The sequence below is a fragment of the Felis catus genome, chromosome C1, assembly GCF_018350175.1.
Source record: "Felis catus isolate Fca126 chromosome C1, F.catus_Fca126_mat1.0, whole genome shotgun sequence".
Taxonomy (NCBI): Eukaryota; Metazoa; Chordata; class Mammalia; order Carnivora; family Felidae; genus Felis; species Felis catus.
Window position 1 is genome coordinate 166202202 of NC_058375.1, and position 21751 is coordinate 166223952.

Consider the following 21751-nt stretch of genomic DNA (forward strand, 5'->3'; position numbering starts at 1 on the left):
AGTTTCCTTCTGCTTCCTGGTTTTCGGTGGGGGGGATTTTCAGCAGCTACGTGGTTTGGTTCTGACATTGTTCTATTCCTAAGCATTTCAGCGGTGCTTTTCTTGGTTCAGGAGCTCTCATTTCTGTCAGAGGTGCTGTTTCTTCAGTGTGTGACAGTGGTGGTGGATGGTGTGTTGCAGGATTCTTACTCTCTCTCTGTTCCTTCTCTGCCCTAGCAGAGGCACAGAGAGCCTCTAGTTCCTTCTCTCCCAGAAGCAACACTTCTCTGAAGCCTGTGGTCTCTCTCACCTAGTGCTTTCCTCACATGGAGCTGGTGCTGAGAACTCCCAGGTCTCAGGCCTGTGTGGGATACGTGGAACTTGGTACAGGACTTTCCCTCTTGGGGGGGGGGGGTGAATGTTGTCTGGGCTTCATCAAAGTCTTCTCTGTGCCCCTGTTTTCCTTTTCACAGTTGCCTCTCCTCACACTCACTGGTTTGCAGCAGCAGAAGAAGCTCTTTTTGGAAATTGGTATTTCCTTTGACACTTACGGGTAATTTGAAGTATGTGGTATTTTGCGTCCCTAATCGTAACAAATGGCTTGGGTCTTGTGAGGAGGTTTGTCGTCTTGTTGATTTTGTTCTTTTGGGAAGAAGGTGTAGAGAGATTGGGATCTATGCAGCCGCCATGGTCCTCTAAACTGGAAAGCTTCTCAGGGAAAGTTACATTCCCCCAGTTTTATTTTATTTTATTTTACTTTATTTATTTTTTTAAATGTTTATTTATTTTTATTTTTGACAGAAAGAGAGTCAGCTGGGGAGGTGAAGAAAGAGAGGGGGACACAGGATCTGAAGCGGGCTCCACAACGACAGTAGGGAGTCCCAGGCGGGGCTTGAACTCACAAACCTGAACAGAGAGATCCTGACCTGAGGGGAAGTCAAAAAGCTCAACCCACTGAGCCACCCCAGCACCCCTCCCCCTACTCTTAGATGAGAAAACTGAGACTCAGAAAATCTAAGTAACTTGGCCAAGATTGCACAGATACCAAGAACTAGGATTTAAGGAGAATTTCTTCTTTTGCTTACATCAGAGGAAGTTTAATCTGCTATTATGAAGCTTATTTATGGTTTAGCAGAGAGGCGATGTAAGTTTTCTGGATAAATTTTTAAAGTCCTGTGGGGAAGTAAAGGCCCTCTGAAAATATTTAATGTTTCTTTCAAAGACATTTCAGGTTCGGTCGTGACTGTGATGGTATGTAAATATGTACAGATTGAAAGTTTGTGTGGCTTTATCTTCTTATAATGAAATTTTTCCTGCGATCGTCTCTTGGTGCGTAGTGTTGAAGATTCAACAAAGAATGTTATCTATTTTGTAACTGTGATTTGGTTGTTTTAGGCTTAGAAAAGCATAGCCACTGGTGGGGAATGTTTCATTATGGAAGGATCAGTAAATATCGCTCTCCATGTATACAACAGTGTCACGTTCCTTTTACTGTGAGGATGGTGATGGAGACATTTGTATCAAGACTTCAGTCTTAGAGTTTTTCGTGAGCATTTCCTTTGGAGAGTTGAGGACTAAAAGTGTCAGGTATTTTGGAGGGAGAAATCAGAGTTCTCTGCTTTGTTTCATTTTCTGTCTACACAATTAACATTTACTCATGCTGATATTTTGAAAAAGAAGTACAAAAAAAGAAAATCATCTGAAATCTCATTATCTAGAATCAACTGCTATTGATTTTCTGGTATTGTTTGCTCTGATAATTTTTTTTTTTCTATTGTATGTTATGCATACAAGTTTGTAACCTACTTTTTTGGCATGCCAGTAAAATGTGAACATTTTCCCAATACATTATCTATGGGATGATGTTTATTGCTATACATTTTTCTTTACATAGATGTGCCATACTTTACCTAAATCAGTCTGCTATTACTGATTTAGGTTGCTTGAGGTCATTTTTGCTATTATAGCATTACAATGAATGAATATCCTTGCAAACATATCCTTGTATATACTTCAATCTGTAAGGAGTTACTCTCTTTTTTAAGATTACCATTTTTCTGCTTGGAAAAATAGAATAAAATGTACAGATGCTTTTTATGTCTATTTACTTTCCTTCAACTTTTCATCTTTGTTTTGTGTTTAAGTAACTCCCTACAGGCTCATTCCTTGACCCCTCTGTTTTCCTCCCTAAGAGTTCACTTCTGCATCAAATTACTCTATCTTCTGTAACTCTGGGTACCATGTATATGCTGATGATACCAGATACTGACCTTTTAGTCAATTTATAAGTAAATCTCCAGCTGCTGTTATAAAATCTGTAATAAGGTGTTTGATTCATAATCTCATAGCAGCACTGAACATTTATCATCCCTCCCACTCTCCCAGCAGGAGAGAGTTCTGAGCTGCAGAGCTGAGCTATCTAACTGCCTACTGGACATCTTGCCCAAGGTCACTGGTAAGACATTTCAAACTTCCAGTGCCAAAAAAAAAAAAAAAAAAAAAGCCCTAGCTGCTAATGTTTTTGTTTGTTTGTTTGTTTGTTTTTACATTACTGTGTGCCAGGAATCATGCCAAATGTTTTAAATGCATTTGCCCTTTTTATCATCACAACAGCCACATGGGTTTGCCCTAATTCCCATTATACAGGTGATGGAAACAGAGCATAGAAGCTAGGAGAAGCTAGTAAATAGAAGCTAGTAAATCTTACTGTGCTCCTTACAGGTAAGCCGTGTGGTTTATGAAATGGAATTCTTGATGCTTCACCCTACAGTGTCTTCCCGAAGCATTTCTTGGTAAATGGTGCGTATCTACCCAGGAGCCCATGCCAGAAAGTTGGGAGGCGTCCTTAGTACCTGTTTCTCCTTCATTTGTCAGTATCTCCTGTTGATCCTGTTTTCCAAATATAGCTTGAGTCATGCCACTCTTCTGCACACTACTGTGCACCCACCCCACCCCCCTGCCAAACCAGGCCACTGGCACCTCCTTCCTCAGCCATGCCTAACCCTGCTTCTGTTCCTGCCCCTCTGGACTAGTCCTCACCCACAGGATGGTCTTTTATTATTTATTTTATTTTATTTTTTATGTTTATTTTTTGAGAGAGAGAGCGAGAGCACGTGAGAGAGTAAGCAGGGAAGGGGCAGAGAGAGAGAGAGAGAGAGAGAGAGAGAGAGAGAGAGAATCCCAAGCAGACTCCACGCTGTCAATGCAGAGCCCCACATGGGGCTCAGACTCGTGAACTGTGAGATCATGACCTGAGCCAAAACCAAGAGTCAGATCCTTAATAGACTGAGCCACCCAGGCACCCCAAGGGTGGTCTTTTAAATATGCAGATCTAATCCTTCACTGCCCTGTTCGCAGCCTCCCATTGTACTTAAAATGAACAAAACCCCGTACTTTGACTTAGAAGGCCACCTCTTCTCTTCCCAGCCTCACTCTCACCTCCCTTGACTAGGCCACACTCTCTCTTCCTTGGGGTGCCTGCACCTGCCCTTCCTTCTGCCCAAACTGTTCCTCAATTCCATTCTTCACCTGAAGATCTACCCCTGGTTTCATTTTAAATGTCACTTCTGTAGAACAGCAGCTTCCCCAGATCCTGAATGAGGATCCCCCTTTATATTCTCAGACTCCTGCTATTCATACCCTCACGGCACTGAACACAAGGTATAGACTCATAATCCTAGACTTAGACACATCTATAATATAAGCTGACACTCTGTGGGATTATTTATCTGATAACTGCCCCCCCCCCCCACCATCCCCTCACCTGTCAATGCTCTGAGAAGGTTGCATCTGTGTCTATTTTTCACCCTTGAACCTCAACTGGAAGAACTATCCTTGGCACATGGTAGGCATTCATCAAATATCAGAATTTAAAAAGGCATAAACGTATTGAGCTCTGGCTGAAAGTGAAATGACCTGGGATGTCTCTCTTCTGTCCAAGGGTGTGGGCTTGTGGTTGATTTTCTGTGTTTTCCAGCAGGAGCCTAAGAACCTCAGGCAGGGACCCACCTTTATGTAAACAAGGGAGTGGTGGGCTCAGGGAGTGGGCGATGGTACACAATGTAGGAGTAAGATTCAAAGGATGGAAGAAAGAACCACAGTTCTGCTTCTGTACCAGTGGGAGCCCATTGTGATCCCTAAGAGGGGTGGAAGGATTGAATTAGTCCCAGTTCTTAAAGTTTTTATTTGATAAACCATCTACTCTGTCAATATTGTGAAGTCAAACTTAGCACCAGTTACTGTGAGTTTTTTTTCCTTCCTGCTCCTCTCAACTAGAGGAATATCTGTGTTTAATTTTCTATGGCATAAAATTTCATTAACTGTGAGTGTGCCATTTCTGCTTACAAGGGCTTTCCGTGGAGCAGAAAGGAGATTACAAGGGGCCCTTCATGCCTGATTACTGCAGAGGAGGTGGTGGTATTCAGCAAGGGCCTCTCAGAGACCATAATATGTCATTCTGGCAGTCTGTCCTCCAAGGCATCTATGGAGGGCTCTTTTAAGGCTCAGAGTAGTTTCGGTTTTGAAGGCAGTTGTTCTTTCTGATCACGCGCCCTTCCTGCCTAAAGCAGCGAAGTCACAGGAGAACTGTGTTGATTTAAATTCTAAATTGCTACAACAGCGACAGTACCTTCATAGGCGCTGGCACCAAATGGAGACAATTTCTGTATTCCTGCCCCACTGCATTTTCCTCATCACACCACAAATAATGGTGGCGGCAACCATCCTGTGCACATGCTTGTCATGGTGTAGTTTCATGTTGTGAAATGCTCGGAGCAGAAAGTCATGTGCTTTCTCATATGGCCATGCTTGTGTGTTTCTCCTTTGGATCTTCAAGAATGTGTGAGGCCGAAGAGCGGTGTCCTATTGGAACTACTCGTGGCCATAGGAGCTCCTACACCAAAAATGCTCCCTGGACACTTGGAGACTGCAAGGGATTAGCAGAGATTGGCAAACTCTGTAAAGGGCCAGATAGTAAATATTTGGGGGTTCATGAGCCATATGGTCTGTCACTAACTACTCAACTCTGCTGTTGTCGTGTGAAAGCAGCCATAGTCAGTACATAAATAAATGAGCATGGCTGTAGCCCAGTAAAACTTCTGTTACAAAATAAGCAGAGAGCAAGATTTGGCCCTTGGGCCACAGTTTGCCAATGTAATTAGCGTAATTGCCCAAACCAAAACATTTAAAGCAGGGAGGATGATTTGGGCGAAACAAAACATGGGAGACATTTGTTCTTATATGGTCAGTGGTTTTTGTTAAACACATAGGACTGAGTTAAATGCAATCTGTAATCACAGGTAACGACATTGGTTACTTGAGGCTCTTTGAATAGAACCAAATTTGGATATACGGAAGGACATAAATCTTATCCCATTTCTTATAATTAATGTTAATACTTCTAGGTTGTCTTTGGTCAGCATGAATTAGAGGTCTGCTGTTCCTTCCTTCCTGACTTGATAAGATCATGACACAGCTCCATCTTAGAATAGATTTGGATATTCTGCTAAAATAATATGACCGTTTGGTAAACAGTACAATAGGGATCACCACATGTGATAATGGCCCCTGGTGTGATCACTATGAGGGACCACTAGTTTCTGCAACCTTGAACATTTCTGCGAGAGTAGACTGTGGACAGAATCAATAGAAGGTGGCAAATATTGGTGAACATTCAGGCCACTGTACAGAGAAATTGTTATTATTGCTGAGTTTTGAGAATATAGGTTTCAGGAAATGCTTTTGTTCTTTCTTTCTTTTTTTTAATGTTTATTTTTGAGACACAGAGAGACAAAGAGAATGAGAGTGAGTGGGGGGGCGAGGAGCTGTCAGCACAGAGCCTGACGCAGGGCTCAAACTCATGAACTGTGAAATCATGACCTGAGCCAAAGTCAGATGCTTAACCAACTGAGCCACCCAGGCGCCCCTCAGGAAATGCTTTTGAAAGAGAAATAGAAATGGATGACAAATTGAGTTGATTGGGGTTTCTGGGGGTTTTTTGTTTTGTTTTGTGTTTTGGTGAGGAAACTTCCTCCAGGAGACATGAGAATTTCAGATATTGATGATTAACTTTGATATAGGTGAAGGCTTGTTAATAATTCAGTGGTTTGATGGAATTTTAGATCTAGTTCAACCCTTTCCATTTCCCAGTTGCAGAAAGGGAGGTTATCCCTATAATGTCATCCTGCTTATTCTCACAGTTTGTTCTGATAGCTACATGCTGTATATTCTAAAGGAATAAATTCAGAGCCAGCAAATCAAAAGAGGCTATAACAGTTAGTGTGTTCTTTATGTGCATGTCGATTTTACTCATCATCATAGTGGAGGTGGGGCTGCGAGTTGCCATATTTAGTAAATAAAAATATAGGACACCAACTTAAATTTGGATTTCAGGTAAATAAGGAATGGGTTTTTTAGTATAAAAGTTTAGTACAAAATGCAGTATTTTTTGAGACATGTTTATACTAAAAGATTCCATGTTGAATTGACATTCAGATTTAACTGGATGGTCCTGTATTTTATTTGAACTATCCAAGGGCAATATAAACAGGGAGAAATATAAACTCAGAGCCTAAGTTTAATGGTGAAGGCTTTTACAAGCAGGGTGCTAGCTGGAATGAGAGTTTTAGCTTGAAGCCTTGATTTTTCTTCAGATGACCAGTACTTTTGCTACCGTGTTATATAATGTGTTCTACCATAACAAAAGAATAAGAAGTGAGCAGTTTCAATCATATTTTTGTTTAGTAATTTCATAAACAGCAGCTCAGATGGTGTTCCTTGGGCCATTCTGAAACCCAGCAGTTGGCAGGGTAGGCCAGCACTTTTTAGAGAAGTCATGTGGAAAAAAACAGACATGGCGTTTGAGGCTGCCTGAGGAGGAGTGCACCAGGTCACTTCATGCAGAGTGGAAAGGCCAGGCTGGAGAACTGACATGTAGGGAGCACATTCACCTAAACCGGGACTGGGAAGATGTTAGAACACTGAAAGTAGGCACTTGGTACATATATCTATTATTTGAAGATAAGATTAATGCAAAAGTTGGAGCGCCTGGGTGGCTCTGTCGGTTAAGCATCCGACTTCGGCTCACGTCATGATCTCATAGTTTGTGAGTTCAGGACCCACGTTGGGCTCTGTGCTGACTGCTCAGAGCCTGGAGCCTGCTTTGGACTCTGTGTTCCCTCTCTCTGCCTGCCCCTCCCCTGCTCATGCTCTGTCTCTCCCGAAAATAAACATTAAAATTAAAAAAAAAAAAAGATTCATGCAAAAGAATGTATCTAAGTGACTTTCTTGTAAAGTATATTTTTTGAATTGGAATGTTCTTGTTAAAACATCACTCTGGCATGCTTATTTACTTTGAAACTTGAACCAACAACAGCACTCCAGGCCAACCCCTTAGTGTTTTCAGGGTACACACTGACTAGACTAGACTGGGACATTAGGATAGAATTACACCACCTCTCTCTATCTCTGTGTCTCTGTCTCTCTGTCTCCATTTCTCTCTGTCTTTTTCCCAGTACAGGTTGTATTTTGTGATAATTGTAACTGACTAAGGGTAGCATAACAGACAAGTTAATAAAATAAAGGAATGGTCCATATGTCTACCGGGCGTCCTTGGGTTGAATAGTTATGTGCCTTAACATTGGAGAGCCATATGTTTAGCCATATGTTTAGAAGTCCAGCTTTCTAAGTATCATTAGATTCACATTAAGAATGTACTGTTTCTTGTCCCTAATGTTATGATTTTATATGAGCTCATGAACATTATTTTGGATGGTCAAGCTTCAGTGGGTTATGTAACAGTTGAACCTCGATTTTAAACATGTGAATTATCTATATCGTTTGAGTTCCTAAACCACCTTCCTTCTGGAGTGTGCTTTTAAGGTATCTTCTCTCAGCCATCAGGTTGATGTTGGTATAAGACACTCAAACTTTTTCTAAAGGCATACATTTTTGCATTATTAGGGAGTTATGCAAAATATAGTTTCTTGTAAATATAAATGACACTTATGTTATCTATCCTTTTGATTTATCAGCTCTATTACTATTTTTTCAAGCAGGAATTATTATTTTTTTTAAAGTGTGACTTATTTGGGCGCCTGGGTGGCGCAGTCGGTTAAGCGTCCGACTTCAGCCAGGTCACGATCTCGCGGTCCGTGAGTTCGAGCCCCGCGTCAGGCTCTGGGCTGATGGCTCAGAGCCTGGAGCCTGTTTCCGATTCTGTGTCTCCCTCTCTCTCTGCCCTTCCCCCGTTCATGCTCTGTCTCTCTCTGTTCCAAAAATAAATAAACGTTAAAGTGTGACTTATTTAAGTGAACCCTGCACCCAGCGTGGGGTTTGAACTCGCAACCCTGAGATCAAGAGTTGCACGCTCCACCAACTGAGCCAGCCAGGTGCCCCAAGCAAGAATTACTGAGAAATGAATAGCTATATCTCATGTTTCTGTTGAAAGAAAAATATTAATGATCTCCTCAAACATTCTAGAATGGATTGTAATTTATTAGTAATTATAAATCTTCATTATTATTTTGTTATATTTATGTATTACTTTACAGCTTAGGGAATTACTTTTATTTCCATTGCCTCACGTGATACTTGGCAACAACCCAGAGTTATTTTGAGTGAGATGTACAGGGATCATCATCCTCAGTTCATAGATAAATAAAATGAGATTCGCCAAGCACCCAATAGCTATTAAGTAGTGGAGAGGGGATTAAATTTCTAGTCTTTTTTAAAGAACATTAGCATGGAAATTTTTAAACATATAAAAAGTAAACGGAATAGTATGGTGAACTCCCATGTACCTATCCTCCAATCTCAACAATTATCAGTATTCTGTCATCTTAAAACATCTATACTTTCACTAGCTCTTACCCCCACATGATAGTTTTTATATGATGATAGTTTTTATAGTTTTTTAAAGTTTATGTACCTTGGAAAGCACTAACCTTAGCTGCATAGTTTTAACAAATGGGTCTACCTATGTAACCTACACCTCATAAAGACAATTCCATCTTCCTAGAAAGTTCTCTCATCCCCCTTCGTAGTCAGCTCCTCACCCTCCCTACGTAACCACTGTTCTGGTTGTTTTGTTCTTGTTTTTTGTTTTTTCCCACCAGAGATTAGTTTTGTTTGTTCTTGAGCTTGCTAGGAGTACAATCACTCAGTACATACTCCTTTGCATCTGGCTTCTTTCCTTCAGCATCATGGCTGTGAAGCTCTAGTCTTTTGACCCAGAGTTAGGTACTTTGTTCAGACTGGAGCTATATTCCTATCTCATCGCTACAGAAAGATGATTCCCTGAATGATACCCTGAGAAAACCCAGGTCCTGGCCTCATTTCATCACTGCTTAAGCTCACATAGAGAGTTGAACAGTTTTTCTTTACATACGAAGGATCTATCATTCCCTCCAGCAAGAGCAGATTCTGTTTGGAAGGTTGGTGGTGGAGGAGGTGCTGCACCCTGAAAAAATTTGCCTGTAGCTAGCCAAATCATTTGCTTATATGGAATGTTTCCCCACCTCTTAAGTCCCCTCCCCACCAATTTCCGCTGATGTATCTGCCTACATGTTTTTGGAGTCCTCTTGATGAAATTCCATTTGAGCTTGTGCTGATTTTTTAAGGTCAAGTACTGACAGTTGTAAGATTCAGAAAGCCATTTACCTGTCTTGTCATTTTTAATGGGATTATTTAATGGTTTAGTTTTGCTAATTAAGTAGAAGAGGAATGATCAAAATAGTGGTTAAATTACTGTACCCAGAACTTGAATTTCATTTCATTTCATTTAAAAGAAATCAGTGAGGACTCAACAGTAGAATTAGATCCAAATGTGTTTTTCTTCTGTAGGGAATTTTCTTTGAATTCTTTAACTCGATTATCTCTATTTTCGGTTACAGAAGGGCAACAACAGACCCAAAAAAATAAAAGCAGAATTACCCTTACTTGTCACTTTTAGGGGATATATGTGTAAGAATTTGTCAAGGAAAGGCTCATAAGTAGAGCGGTGAACCCAACGATGAACTCATTTATAGGTGCCTCTGGCTCCTTTGGCAAACAGTTTCTTTCCCAAAGAAAGTTTATACACTGATGTTGTTGAATTATTCATAGTTTCTTTAACTGATTGGGAAGAAGACAGTCTGAAAGGTAAACTTAACTTTGACTTTATTCTATTTGCTGTTTGTATTAAGTCAATAGTGGATGATTCATTTCCCCACGAAACCTTTGAAGGATGTGGCTGGCTTCTGGTGATCGTAGCACTGAGGACTGTTGCCGAGATCCCATGCACTCATTAGGAGGTGTCACAGGGTGATCTTCTAACTCTAACATTCTTCTTTATTTATTAGCTGGAGTGCTTCCATAAAGAGAAACTCTTCTGTATCGAGTTCTCACTCATCCTGAGGAGCAAGCTTGTAATAGAAAAGCAAGATAAATGGTGATTCTTTCCCTTTACTTTACCAGTTTCAAAACGAGTTGGTTAACTGGCTTCCTCTAAAAGTGACCAATAATTTTTTTTAATGAATTTATAGATTTAAACACATTTGATGTGTTTCAGTCCATTTGCAATCATTATTCTGTTTGATGATCAAGTTGCCCAATTTTTGGCTAGGGAGGCTTCTTCTAAGTGGCTTCTGAACTGTGTGTATAGTATGTATGTATTTGTGTACGTATGTATGTATGTATGTATGTATGCATACGTGTATTAACCATCCACTTATCTTTTTTTAAAAATTTTTTTAACATTTATTCATTTTTGAAAGGCAGAGACAGAGTGCAAAAAGGGGAGGGGCAGAGAGAGAGAGGGAGACACAGAATCATAAGCAGGCTCCAGGCTCTGAGCTGTCAGCACAGAGCCCGACGCAGGGCTCGAACTCACGGACCGCGAGATCATGACCTGAGCTGAAGTCGGATGCTCAACCGACTGAACCACCCAGGCGCCCTTATCTATCTTTTTTTTAATTGATTTAAAATGTTTTTGAGGGGCTCCTGGGTGGCTCAGTTGGTTGAATGTCTAACTCTTGATTTTGGCTCAGGTCATGATCTCATGGTTTTTGAGATCGAGCGCCATGTCGGGCTCTGTGTTAACTGTGGAGCCTGCTTAGGATTCTCTCTCTCCTGTCTCTCTGTCCCTCCCCACTTGTGCCCCCCCCCCTCAAATAAATAAATAAATAAACATTAAAAAAAATAAAATAAAATAAAATGTCTTTGCTAGACAAGATGTTCCAGGCTCATTGTACTTTTTGTTCTCAGACCTCAATTCAGCCATTTCTCCAAGGAGATCCGGCTCCTTTTGATGGAAATAGTATGTCAAGACACAGAATGAACACTAGGGGTGGTGATTGCTGCTGGCTTGCCATTATTTTTAGGTCCTTTCAGAGGACAAAGTTAGGAAATTAAGTAAATTGCTTCATGAGTTCAGACTGATACTTCTAATTCAAATTGAAGATTACTAAAAAATGATGATTGTTTGGAAGAGTATGGAGCAAGTAACCAAGGACTGTAGAATAATGGAGAAGGAGCTATGGAAATAATTATAAAATTACAGAAGGTAGAACTGCAAAGGAGATCTTGAAATATATGATCTGTTTTTCTGCCTACTTCTTTGCCCTTTTCATAAAAGCTACATTTGAACGTGCCTGAGTAGAGAAGAGGTTCAAGAAGGTGAAGCTCAAATATTAGTCACTGGTGTCAGCCATACAGGAAATGGCTGGATGCCTAGATGTGAAGTGATTTATGTGAAGTGAGGAGATCAGAAAACAGATTATGGCAGTTCAAATGGAAAACTTTCTACTGAGCAAATTTCAGCTTCAGTTGACCCTCCTTCAACTGTTTTCTCACTTTGAACTTCTTGGAAAAGGGCTTTTATCTCTAGAAATGAGATATTTGGTGTGTGAAAACAAGGCAAAATTCACTGCCAACAAGCCCCTCATACCCATGGTGGTTTTGCTTTTCCTTTATAGTCAAGAGAGCCCTGTGCATCATTTTTGTCAGATTTCTCCTACTGATCTTAACTTCGATGTTGTTGTTATTTGTGAGGCAGTGTGTGAGGCATAGCATTTTGTGTTACACAGGGTGGAGGCAAGAGGACCAGGCTTCAGTGTCTCCTGGCAGGTCTGGAAGGTATGTGGGTTCATGTACCCATTCAAGGTCTAAAGCAAAATAGTACACGTATGCAGGTTATTATCATAATTAGAGATGCAAACGGGAATTATTTTACTTACTCCAGAGGGAGATTCAGAATTAAATGCAGAGATAAAATTTTGTTCTTTGCAAGAAAAACTCTGCTTATAAAGGTTTAAAATGCCAGTCTCTGTTTTCAAATTGAATATCTACAATAAATGAAGTAAATGTGTTAAATGTACCCAGTTGTTTTAGTATTAATTTTCTTAAATGCTTGTTGCAAAAGGGAGTTGTTTTTGATGGGGGAAAATACAAACTTACCAGCTTTTAAGGTTAGTATCAACATGTTAGCAAAACTGTATTTCATTATTATATTCAGAATCTGTCTCCAAGGGAAGCATTTCATGAATCAAGATACATAAATGAAGTGTCATTTATGTTTATTTTAAACCTAATGTTCATTTTTAAAGAGCAAATGTTAATATTTTGAAATAGACATCAACGAAATGCAGTGTTGTAAGGACGAGTTTCCTTTTGATATTTCAACAGAAAATAGCTTAATAGTCTCCCTCTCTAGGACTGTAGGTTCCAATGAATTAAAGGTGGAAGAGGCTGGCCTTCATTGAAATTAAAAACACCACAGAAGGACACCTGACTAGTTCAGTTGGTTAAGTGTCTGACTCTTGATCTCTGCTCAGGTCATGATCTCATGGTTTGCGAGTTCAAGCCCCGTGTTGGGCTCTGCACTGACAGTGCAAAGCCTGCTTGGAAGTCTGTCTCTCTGTCCCTCCCCTGCTTGCTCTCTCTCTCTCTCTCTCTCTCAAAATAAATAAATAAACTTAATTTATTTTTTTATTATTTAAAAAAAATTTTTTAATGTTTATTTATTTTTGAGAGAGACAAAGACAGAATGTGAGTGGGTTGGGGCAGAGAGAGAGGGAGGCACAGAATTTGAAGCAGGCTCCAGGCTCTGAGCTGTCAGCACAGAGCCTGATGTGGGGCTTGAACTCACAAGCTGTGAGATCATGACCTGAGCCAAAGTTGGACACTCAACCGACTGAGCCACACATGCGCCCCAATAGACTTAATTTAGAAAAATAAAAACTTCTACTCTGTGAAAGACAATGGTAAGAAAATGAGAAGGCAAGACACAGATTAGGAGAAAAGATTTATAAAAGACATAAAGGGTTGTTATCCAAAATATACAAAGAATTCTTAAAACTTGACTATAAAAAAAACCCAAACAACCTGATTAAAAAATGGACCAAAGACCTTAACAGACACCTCACAAAAAAAGTGGTATAGATGGAAAATAAGCATATGAAAAGATGCTCCACACCATATGTTATCAGGGGAATGCAAATTGAAACAACAATGGGATACCACTGCACTCCTATTAGAATGGAAAAAATCCAGAACACTGATAATACCAGTTGGTGAGGATGTGGAGCAACAGGAACTCTCATTTGTTGCTGGTGGGAATGCAAGATGGTATCGGCTATTTTGGAAGAAAGATTGACAGTTTTTTTTACAAAGCTAAACATACTCTTACTATATGATCTGCAATCACACTCCTTGGTACTTACCCAAAGGAGTTGAAAACTTATGTTCACCCAAAAACCTGTACAGGGATGTTTGTAGAAGCTTTATTCATAATCACTAAAACTTGGAAGCAACCAAAATGTCCTTCAGTGAGTGTTTCAATGGAATATTAGTCAGCACTAAAAAGAAATGAGCTGTCAGGTTATGAAAAGATATGGAGGAAGCTTCAGAGTATATCACTGAGTGAAAGAAGCCAATGTGGAAAGGCTACATACCGTATGATTCCAACTATATGACATTCTGGAAAAAGGCAAAACTATGGAGACAGTGAAAAGATTAGTAGTTGCTCATGGGTTGGAGTGGCTGGGCAGGGAAGGGATGAACAGATGGACACAGAGGATTTTTAGGGCAGTGAAAATACTCGGTAAGTCACTATAATGGTAGATGTCATTGTACATTTGTCCAAAGCCATAGGATGTATAACAAAAAGAATGAGCCATAATTTAAGCTATGGATTTTGGGTGATTATGATGTGTCCCTATGGGTCCATCATTTGTAGCGAATATACAAGTCTGGTGAAGAATGTTGATTACGGGGAAGCTGTACCTGTGTGGCTGCAGGGGGCATATAGGAAATCTCTGTACTTCCTCTTCAATTTTGCTGTGAACCTAAAACTGCCCTAAAAAAGAAAATCTTAATTTAAAAAAGTTCGGGGGGGCAGAAGGTGGTAGGAAAAAATGGAATTATTGGGTTTCTATATCTCTCAGTGTTTCTAAGAATTCATAAATTGGGAAATATGGGAATAGAGGTGAAGAATCAGAATTGAAATTCAGAGTTGGAGAAAGTATGTCCAAATCCCATCTATGTCTCAATATACACAGCACCTGATACTTTAGTAGCTCTTGTCTTATCAGAAGCTCGAGACTCAGTCTTTTGTAGATGTAGTTGTAAGTTTATAATGGAAATGGAACGTGTGTTAGTATGATCCTGGACAAAAGTACATGTAGAATAGACTGTCAGAGCTGGAAGGATCTTTGTGATCATTTGGTAGCCTAACATCCTCAGTTTGTTTATTTATTTTTATTTTTTTTTTAACGTTTATTTATTTTTGAGACAGAGAGAGACAGAGCATGAATGGGGGAGGGTCAGAGAGAGGGAGACACAGAATCTGAAACAGGCTCCAGGCTGTGAGCGGTCAGCACAGAGCCCGATGTGGGGCTCGAACTCATGGACCGCGAGATCATGACCTGAGCTGAAGTCGGACACTTAACTGACTAAGTCACCCAGGCGCCCCTAACATCCTCAGTTTATAAATAAAGAGACCAAGCCCCAGTGATGCTGCCCAGTGACTTGCACAATGACACATTTCAAATCAACAGGGCTGTAACTAGAAGCCCAGACATCCAGCTCCTGGTCAGTGTATTTTTCAGCTGTCTTGGGATGCTTGGTGATTGTGCCTTTCTCTCTCTGACCGCATGTCTTTCACACCTTAGTGAGGAAGCCTAAGTGCTTGCAGAGATGCTCAGGTTATAGGTATATGCGTGTTTTACTCGTGAGGCACAGAAAATTCTTAGTACCTTCCAAAATGATAATGAGTAATTTAAAGTTGGCCTCAGGATATCCTTGAAGCCTCTGACATTGTAGCCTTTTGCCAAGAGCTTTTTCCTCTTGCTGGCCAGAGTCACACTAAGCCCATATTTAGAACAGAGGACAGGACTGTGGCCTGGTGACAGGAGGCTCAGGGAGCTGTCCAGGGTGGGGCTTCCTTTCATTATGACCCACACAGTTGGGGTATACATGGAACACTATTCTAACACTGTTCTAAGTCATGAATGCTAGTTGCTTTGTTCCTTAAGGTCTTCCATTTATTTTTGAACTGTGGAAGTTAACCAGAGAACAGTAAAATCCACATATATGATGGGGCGCCTAGGTGGCTCACCCAGTTAAGTGTCCGACTTCAGCTCAGGTCATGATCTCATGGTTTGTGAGTTTGAGCCTCATGTGAGGCTCTGCGTTCACAGTGCAGAGCCTGCTTGGGATTCTCTGCCTCTCCTTCTCTTCCTCCCCCTCTCCTGCTTGCTGATGCTCTCACATGCACTGTCTCTCTCTCTCTCTCTCTCTCTCTCTCTCTCTCGCTCGCTCTGTCTCAAAAATAAATAAATAAACATTTAAAAAATTTTGGCTCAAAGTAATAAAGGCCTATTTCACATGTGGACCTTTTCCATCGGTGCCACGGGAAATAGGACCAATTTAAGTAACTACTAAGCTACGTGACTTTGAATTATATAAAGTATGAGGACAAACATAAACTTTCATGGTTTTCAACATGGCAATAATTGGGTTTTCATGCGTTCAATCTGCGGGTAGTACTTGGTTCTGTGGGTGCATGTGAGCCACTCACAACAATTACATCATCTCCAACGGGTCCCTAGGCCTTTAGGTAAGGAGTCACTGGTGCAGGCCTCAAGGGGGTGTGAAACATCAAGAGTATTACCAGTGGACCACAGGGGTTTTTTAATATTTTACTTTTTTATAGTTTGGTACTGATTGTTTCTGTTTCAAAAGTGTGTGAATGTGTGTGTATGTGTATAAAATGATTAAATATGGTCCCTGACGTTTGCACAGAACAATTTAGTTTAGTTCATGCTGTTTCAAGTTCTAGGACTGAATAATTTTCCCCCAGCTGTGTTAGAGGTCATTGAATCTTTCCTAGTGGCTTTGACTGGAAAGATTTAGGCCAGCTCTTGGAAGTGTGGCAACCTTTTGGTGGTGAGTGTGACCAGGTCAGCATGCTTCCCCTACCACTGGCTTCCATCTGACGAGACTGATGCACATATGCAATAGACCGAATTCCTCCCCAAATTCAAATTCCTAACCTCCTCCCCACCGCACCCCCCCCTCCACTGCAAAATGGTGGTATTAGGAGGTGGGGCCTTTGGGAGGTAATTAGGTCCTGAGGGTGGAGCCCTGATGAATGGGATTAGTGCCCTTATAAAAGAGACCTCACAGAGCTCCCTTAGCCCTTCCACCTTGGTTAAGCCACCAGTGTGTGGTATTTCAGCATGGCAGCCCAAAGAATGGACAAAGTCAGTGACTGTGTCCTTACATCTTTCTCTTTAACTTTGCCTCTTGCTCCCCTTTCCTCCTCTACCCTTTTCATCACCTCTCTCCCTTCCTTTTTACTTCTTTGCCCACTTTGTTCTGCAGATACTTGAGAACCATGTAGCTGTGGGAAGCTTCCAGACCGGTGGTTAAAACGTGTGCCTACAGAGATCACAGAAATCTCTCTTTGCAAACTGTGACATCTGCCGCAAGGATGCGGGGTGCTAGGAGAGCATGATAGAGGGAGGCCCACCTGCGGGGTCAGAGAATGTGGGGGACTGACAGGTGGGCCAAAGTGAGGTTCACTAGATGATGAAGAAAGGGAAAGAAGTGTTATGCAGGCAGAGGAAACAAAATGCACTTCAAGAATTAAAAGGAAGGATGTCGTGGGGTAGGGTGGGGCAAGGACAAATCATGGGAAGTTTGTAGGACTGCCTGCTTGGAATTCTTGTCTCAGTCCTAAGAGTCGGCTTTTTTCTGTGAGATGCTTCTTGGTGCCCAGGTGATTGAAGGACTGCACTGGACTAGGTATATGTGTTCAATGATTTTTACGATTGTATTAGTCAGCTAGAGCTACTGTAACAGAAACCAGCCACACGCTGGGTGACTTCAGCAACAGATATTTATTTTCTCACAAGTTCAGGACCAAGGTGCCATTGGGGTTAGTTTCTCTTTCTGGCTCATGGACGGCCACCTTCTCACTGTGTCCTCACATAGCTTCTCTGTGAGCTAGAGTGGGTGTGGGAAGGAGAGAGATTGATCTCTGCCGTCTCTTCCTCTTCTTATAAAATGTCAGTCCTGTCTGATTAGGGTTCACCCTTTAACCTTAATCACTTCCCTAAAAGTCCTGTCTCCAAATGTTAAGCATTGGAGCTTCAACATATGAATTATGTGGGGACATGATTTTTAGCATACACTGACCTGTCCTGACCTGGAGCATGACTTCTGATGATTGTTCCCAGGACAATACCTCATGAATTACAGTGGGCTGTTATCTCTGAGGAGGATAGAAAGAAAAGCCCTGTGCCATTTGGGCTTCTCCCTTTGAATACTAGTGAAAGAACCACACAGAAACTGATTCTGTTAAATCAGCATGCTCTATCACGGAAGCCACAGGCTTGTGGTTGATCAACTTGCTCAGTCTCTGAAGTGGGCAGAGCTCTTGGGAGGGGGTGGCTGGTGCTCAGTTGCTGCGATGCTGCAGGTCAGCAGGAAACTCAACATGAAGCCTTGACACGTGGAGAGAGTCTGAGACTTCCAGATGCAACCCTCAGTCTTGTGACTTCAGGCTGTAACAGGTCGTTTCAAGAATCACATGAGGCCTGCTGTATGTAACAAGACCACAGAGAAGGAAATTATGAAACTCAAGTTGTTCATGGTTCTAAGATCAGTGGTAATTATTGATCAATGATAAGGCTTATCTTTTTCTGGTACTTTTATACTAGGGACCCTTTGAAAAGTCATATTTAAAAAAATATATATCGGGGCTGGAGTGCCTGGGTGGCTCAGTCAGTTAAGCCTCCGACTTCTGATTTGGGCTCAGGTCATGATCTTACCACAGTCGTGAGATCGAGCCCGGTGGTCAGGCTCTGGGTGGAGAATGGAGCCTGCTTGGAATTCTCTCTTTCCCTCTCCCCCAACTCATATGTGCATGTGCTCTTTCTCTCAAAATAAATAAATATATATATATATATATATATATATATATATATATATATATATATATATATATTACATATGCTGGGGACATGAATAAGCATGGCATCCTACACGTCATTCTCCAGGGTGTTTTCTGGGCGTGTGGATACATATGGCATCAGCAGGACCATGAGCACTGTGGGAAGACTCAGCCAGAGAGGGGTGGCTATTTTTGTTTTTGCTAGTGTATCAAAAGTCATCAAAGTAAGATTTATCGTTTTCTCCTCGATGACATGAGTCTATTGATTACATCTGTACTTTCCCCACTTTACCTCTTCCATATTCTTATTATAGGATTCTATAATAGGATGAAATTATATAGGATGAATTTCTTTCTATTATCAGATGAAAGGGTTAATGCAAGAAAGAAAACTTAGTATAGCATAAACGACGTCCTATACTCTACTAGTAGATAGAATTTATGTAAATATAAACTGTGTATTTTCTGAAGTGTTTGATAGATTCTCAGGCTTTATATAGGTGGCAGAAAAAAGTGAAAACCTGGAGAAAAGAGCATTGGCCAGGAAACCTGAGTCCGAGAGAAGCACTATGGTGTGATAGATTGATCAACAAGAAATTATTTAAAATGTGCTGTATGTGAGACTGTGCTTGGCATTTAAGGGCATAGAAAGATTTAAAACAACTGAGGAATTTATATTTTAAGTTAAACCAGACATAAATCTAAGCAAAATATAAAATTATCAAGTAATTGAAAAAAAGTACAAACGAGATGTCAGAAGGTGGTATATCATTTATTGCCAAATAAATAGTGGTGCCAGTAAAGTGATTTTCTCTACCAGCATCCAAACTCCATAACAATGAGGACCATGTACGTTATGCTTGCGATGTTTAGTATAGTGGTAGGGTTTCATTAATCAGTCAAGATGAGGGAACACTTAACTTTCTAAATTAAGGATGTTTTTTGCTTGTTTGTTAATAAGGTATAACTTACGTACAGTAAAGTATGCAAATGTTAAGTGTAGGCTCAGTTAATTTTCTATATCTTTATCTATGCACAAAACCACCTCCGGATAAAGATCTAAAACATTTCTAGCAAACTGGAAGGCTCTGTCACGCCTCTTATAGTCTGTACCGACCAGCAGTAACCACCATTCTGACTGCTGTCACTGCACTTTAATTCAGCCAGTCTTTGAACTTCATATAAATGGAATTATACAATGGTCCTCTTTGTGTTGAGATTTGTCTGTGTTGTTGCTCGCTATTGCAAGCATCAGTAGTTCATTCCTGTTCATTTCTGTACACGGTTCTCAATGGATATTTGCGTTATTTCAAGTTTGGTGCTTGAGCAGGTTCACATTTGTCTTTTGATGGACATAAGCACTCACCTGTCTTGAGCATATTATCCAGGATTGAAATTGGTGGGTCACAGAGTATTATTGCTACCTTTAGCAGATATTGTGAAACATGTTTCCAAAGTGGTCATACCAACTTACATTCCCCCCAGCAATGTAAGAGAATTTAAATACGGATTCTAAGTTGTTTCAGTAAAGTTCATTCAAAATGTCTAAAGACCCTGGTCATTACAACCCAGAGAAGTGAGGGAATGAGTTTTTCCCATTGTTAGGATTGCTCATATTTCCATATTCTAAGCTCTCAGGGCCAGAGCACAACGTAAGCATTCAGACAGTATTTGAATGGATTCTAAGGTGGGTTCAAAGTTTAGGAAGAAACATGAATATGAGAGCAGAGCATAGTGGCAACCAATTATTGAGTTCTGACCTTTACAGATATCAAGGCTCCCAGCTGTATCCCTTGCCAGTTTCGTGATGTCACTCATTCTGCAATCCTAATTGAGAGTCTGCTCTGTGCCAAGAACTCTTGTCCTACCGTTGCTGCTGAATAACATTAAGGAGGTCAGGCAAGGCCCATAATAACACAGTGGCTGGTCCAGAATGGGTTGGTGACTGAAGCTCTCCTCCCTTCCCAGAGTAGGACATGTTTGTGGACTACACCATGGTAAGGTGAGCCTGTGATAGGGTCCTGCAGCAGGGCTGGGGGTAGGCTCAGGTCAGGTCTGTACCAAGTAGGACAGGAATCAGGCAATGAATGCTTTCTAAGAAATTCTTCTGTGTGGCTGTCTTATCAAGGAAGTTCTCTTGTTTTCTTTTTTGTGGCGAAAGATATGAATAGGAGGAACCACCAAGCATGACCAGGAATAATTTGAGTCTGGAAATATGTGCAGTGTGACTTTTGGCCACAGCTGTTTTATTTTATTATTTTTTTTAAATCTCAAAAAAAATTAAATGTTTATTTTTGAGAGAGAGAGAGAGAGAGCGAGCGAGCGAGCATGAGTGGGGGAAGGGCAGAGAGAGAGGGAGACACAGAATTCAAGCAGGCTCTGTTAGCACAGAGCATGATGCGAGGCTTAAACCCATGAACTGTGAGATCATGACCTAAGCTGAAGTTGGACGCTCAACTGAGCCACCTAGGTGCCCCTGGGCAAAGCTGTTTTAAAAGCTCACACTGAGTGCCTCCTACATACCAGACATTCTTCTTTACTCATCGTTATAGCCCTATGCAATGAGTACTCTTACAGCCCCATTTCAGATAAGAAAACCAAGGAACAGAGAAAAGACAAGCTAGAGAGTGCCAGAGTAGGAATTTGAATCTAGATGCTTCCAGAGACTGGGCCCTTAGCCACTCACTGCACAACAACTGCTTATTAGTTAGGGTATTTTAAACTTTTAAATATGTAATCTTTATTTCTGTGAGCCTCATAAAAGTTGGGTGTTTGACAAGAACATTTCGATGATTTTTTTACATGCAAATTTTGCATGTAATTTCTTCCTGGAATGGCAAACTTGTAGCCTGAAGACAGTTTGGCATATAGAGGTGTTAGAATAATCCAGGGATCTCAGTTTTTGAAAAGACTAATTCTAACCTAATATTAGTTGATCTGTATCTGAAAATTTGTGAATTAGCAGCCAATCATACTATTCAATAATGTCTCTGTGTTTTTGCATAAACAGTGTATGCCATGAGAAGTGAAGAATAATTCTGGGGGTGCCTGGGTGGCTCAGTTGGTGAAGCGTCCAACTTCCACTCAGGTCATGATCTCACAGGTTGTGGGTTCGAGTCCTGAGTCCCGAGTCCCCCTCTATGCTGACAGCTCGGAGCCTGGAGCCTGCTTTGGGTTCTGTGTCTCCCTCTCTGCCCCTCCCCTGCTCACACTCTGTCTGTTTCTCTCTCTCTCAAAAATAAATAAACCATTAAAAAAAGAATAATTATGAAATCCAAAAATTTGAGGGTTAAAAAACCCTTATATTCAGTTACCACTTGAGCACATGTCATGTGGTAT

At 40.9% G+C, this 21751-nt stretch overlaps 1 protein-coding gene across 19 annotated transcripts in view; it reads left to right on the forward strand.

Moving 5' to 3' along the window:
- OSBPL6 (oxysterol binding protein like 6) overlaps positions 1-21751 on the forward strand; it is a 214517-nt gene that overhangs the window by 62063 nt on the left and 130703 nt on the right. The window contains exons 1-2 of one of the 19 annotated variants that reach the window (XM_045034004.1): positions 2416-2434; positions 2701-2778. The exons of the other annotated variants lie outside the window; for them this stretch is intronic. The gene's annotated coding sequence lies outside the window, so the exon portion shown is untranslated. Of the gene's footprint in view, positions 1-2415; positions 2435-2700; positions 2779-21751 lie in introns of those variants that run through there. 19 annotated transcript variants of the gene reach the window in all.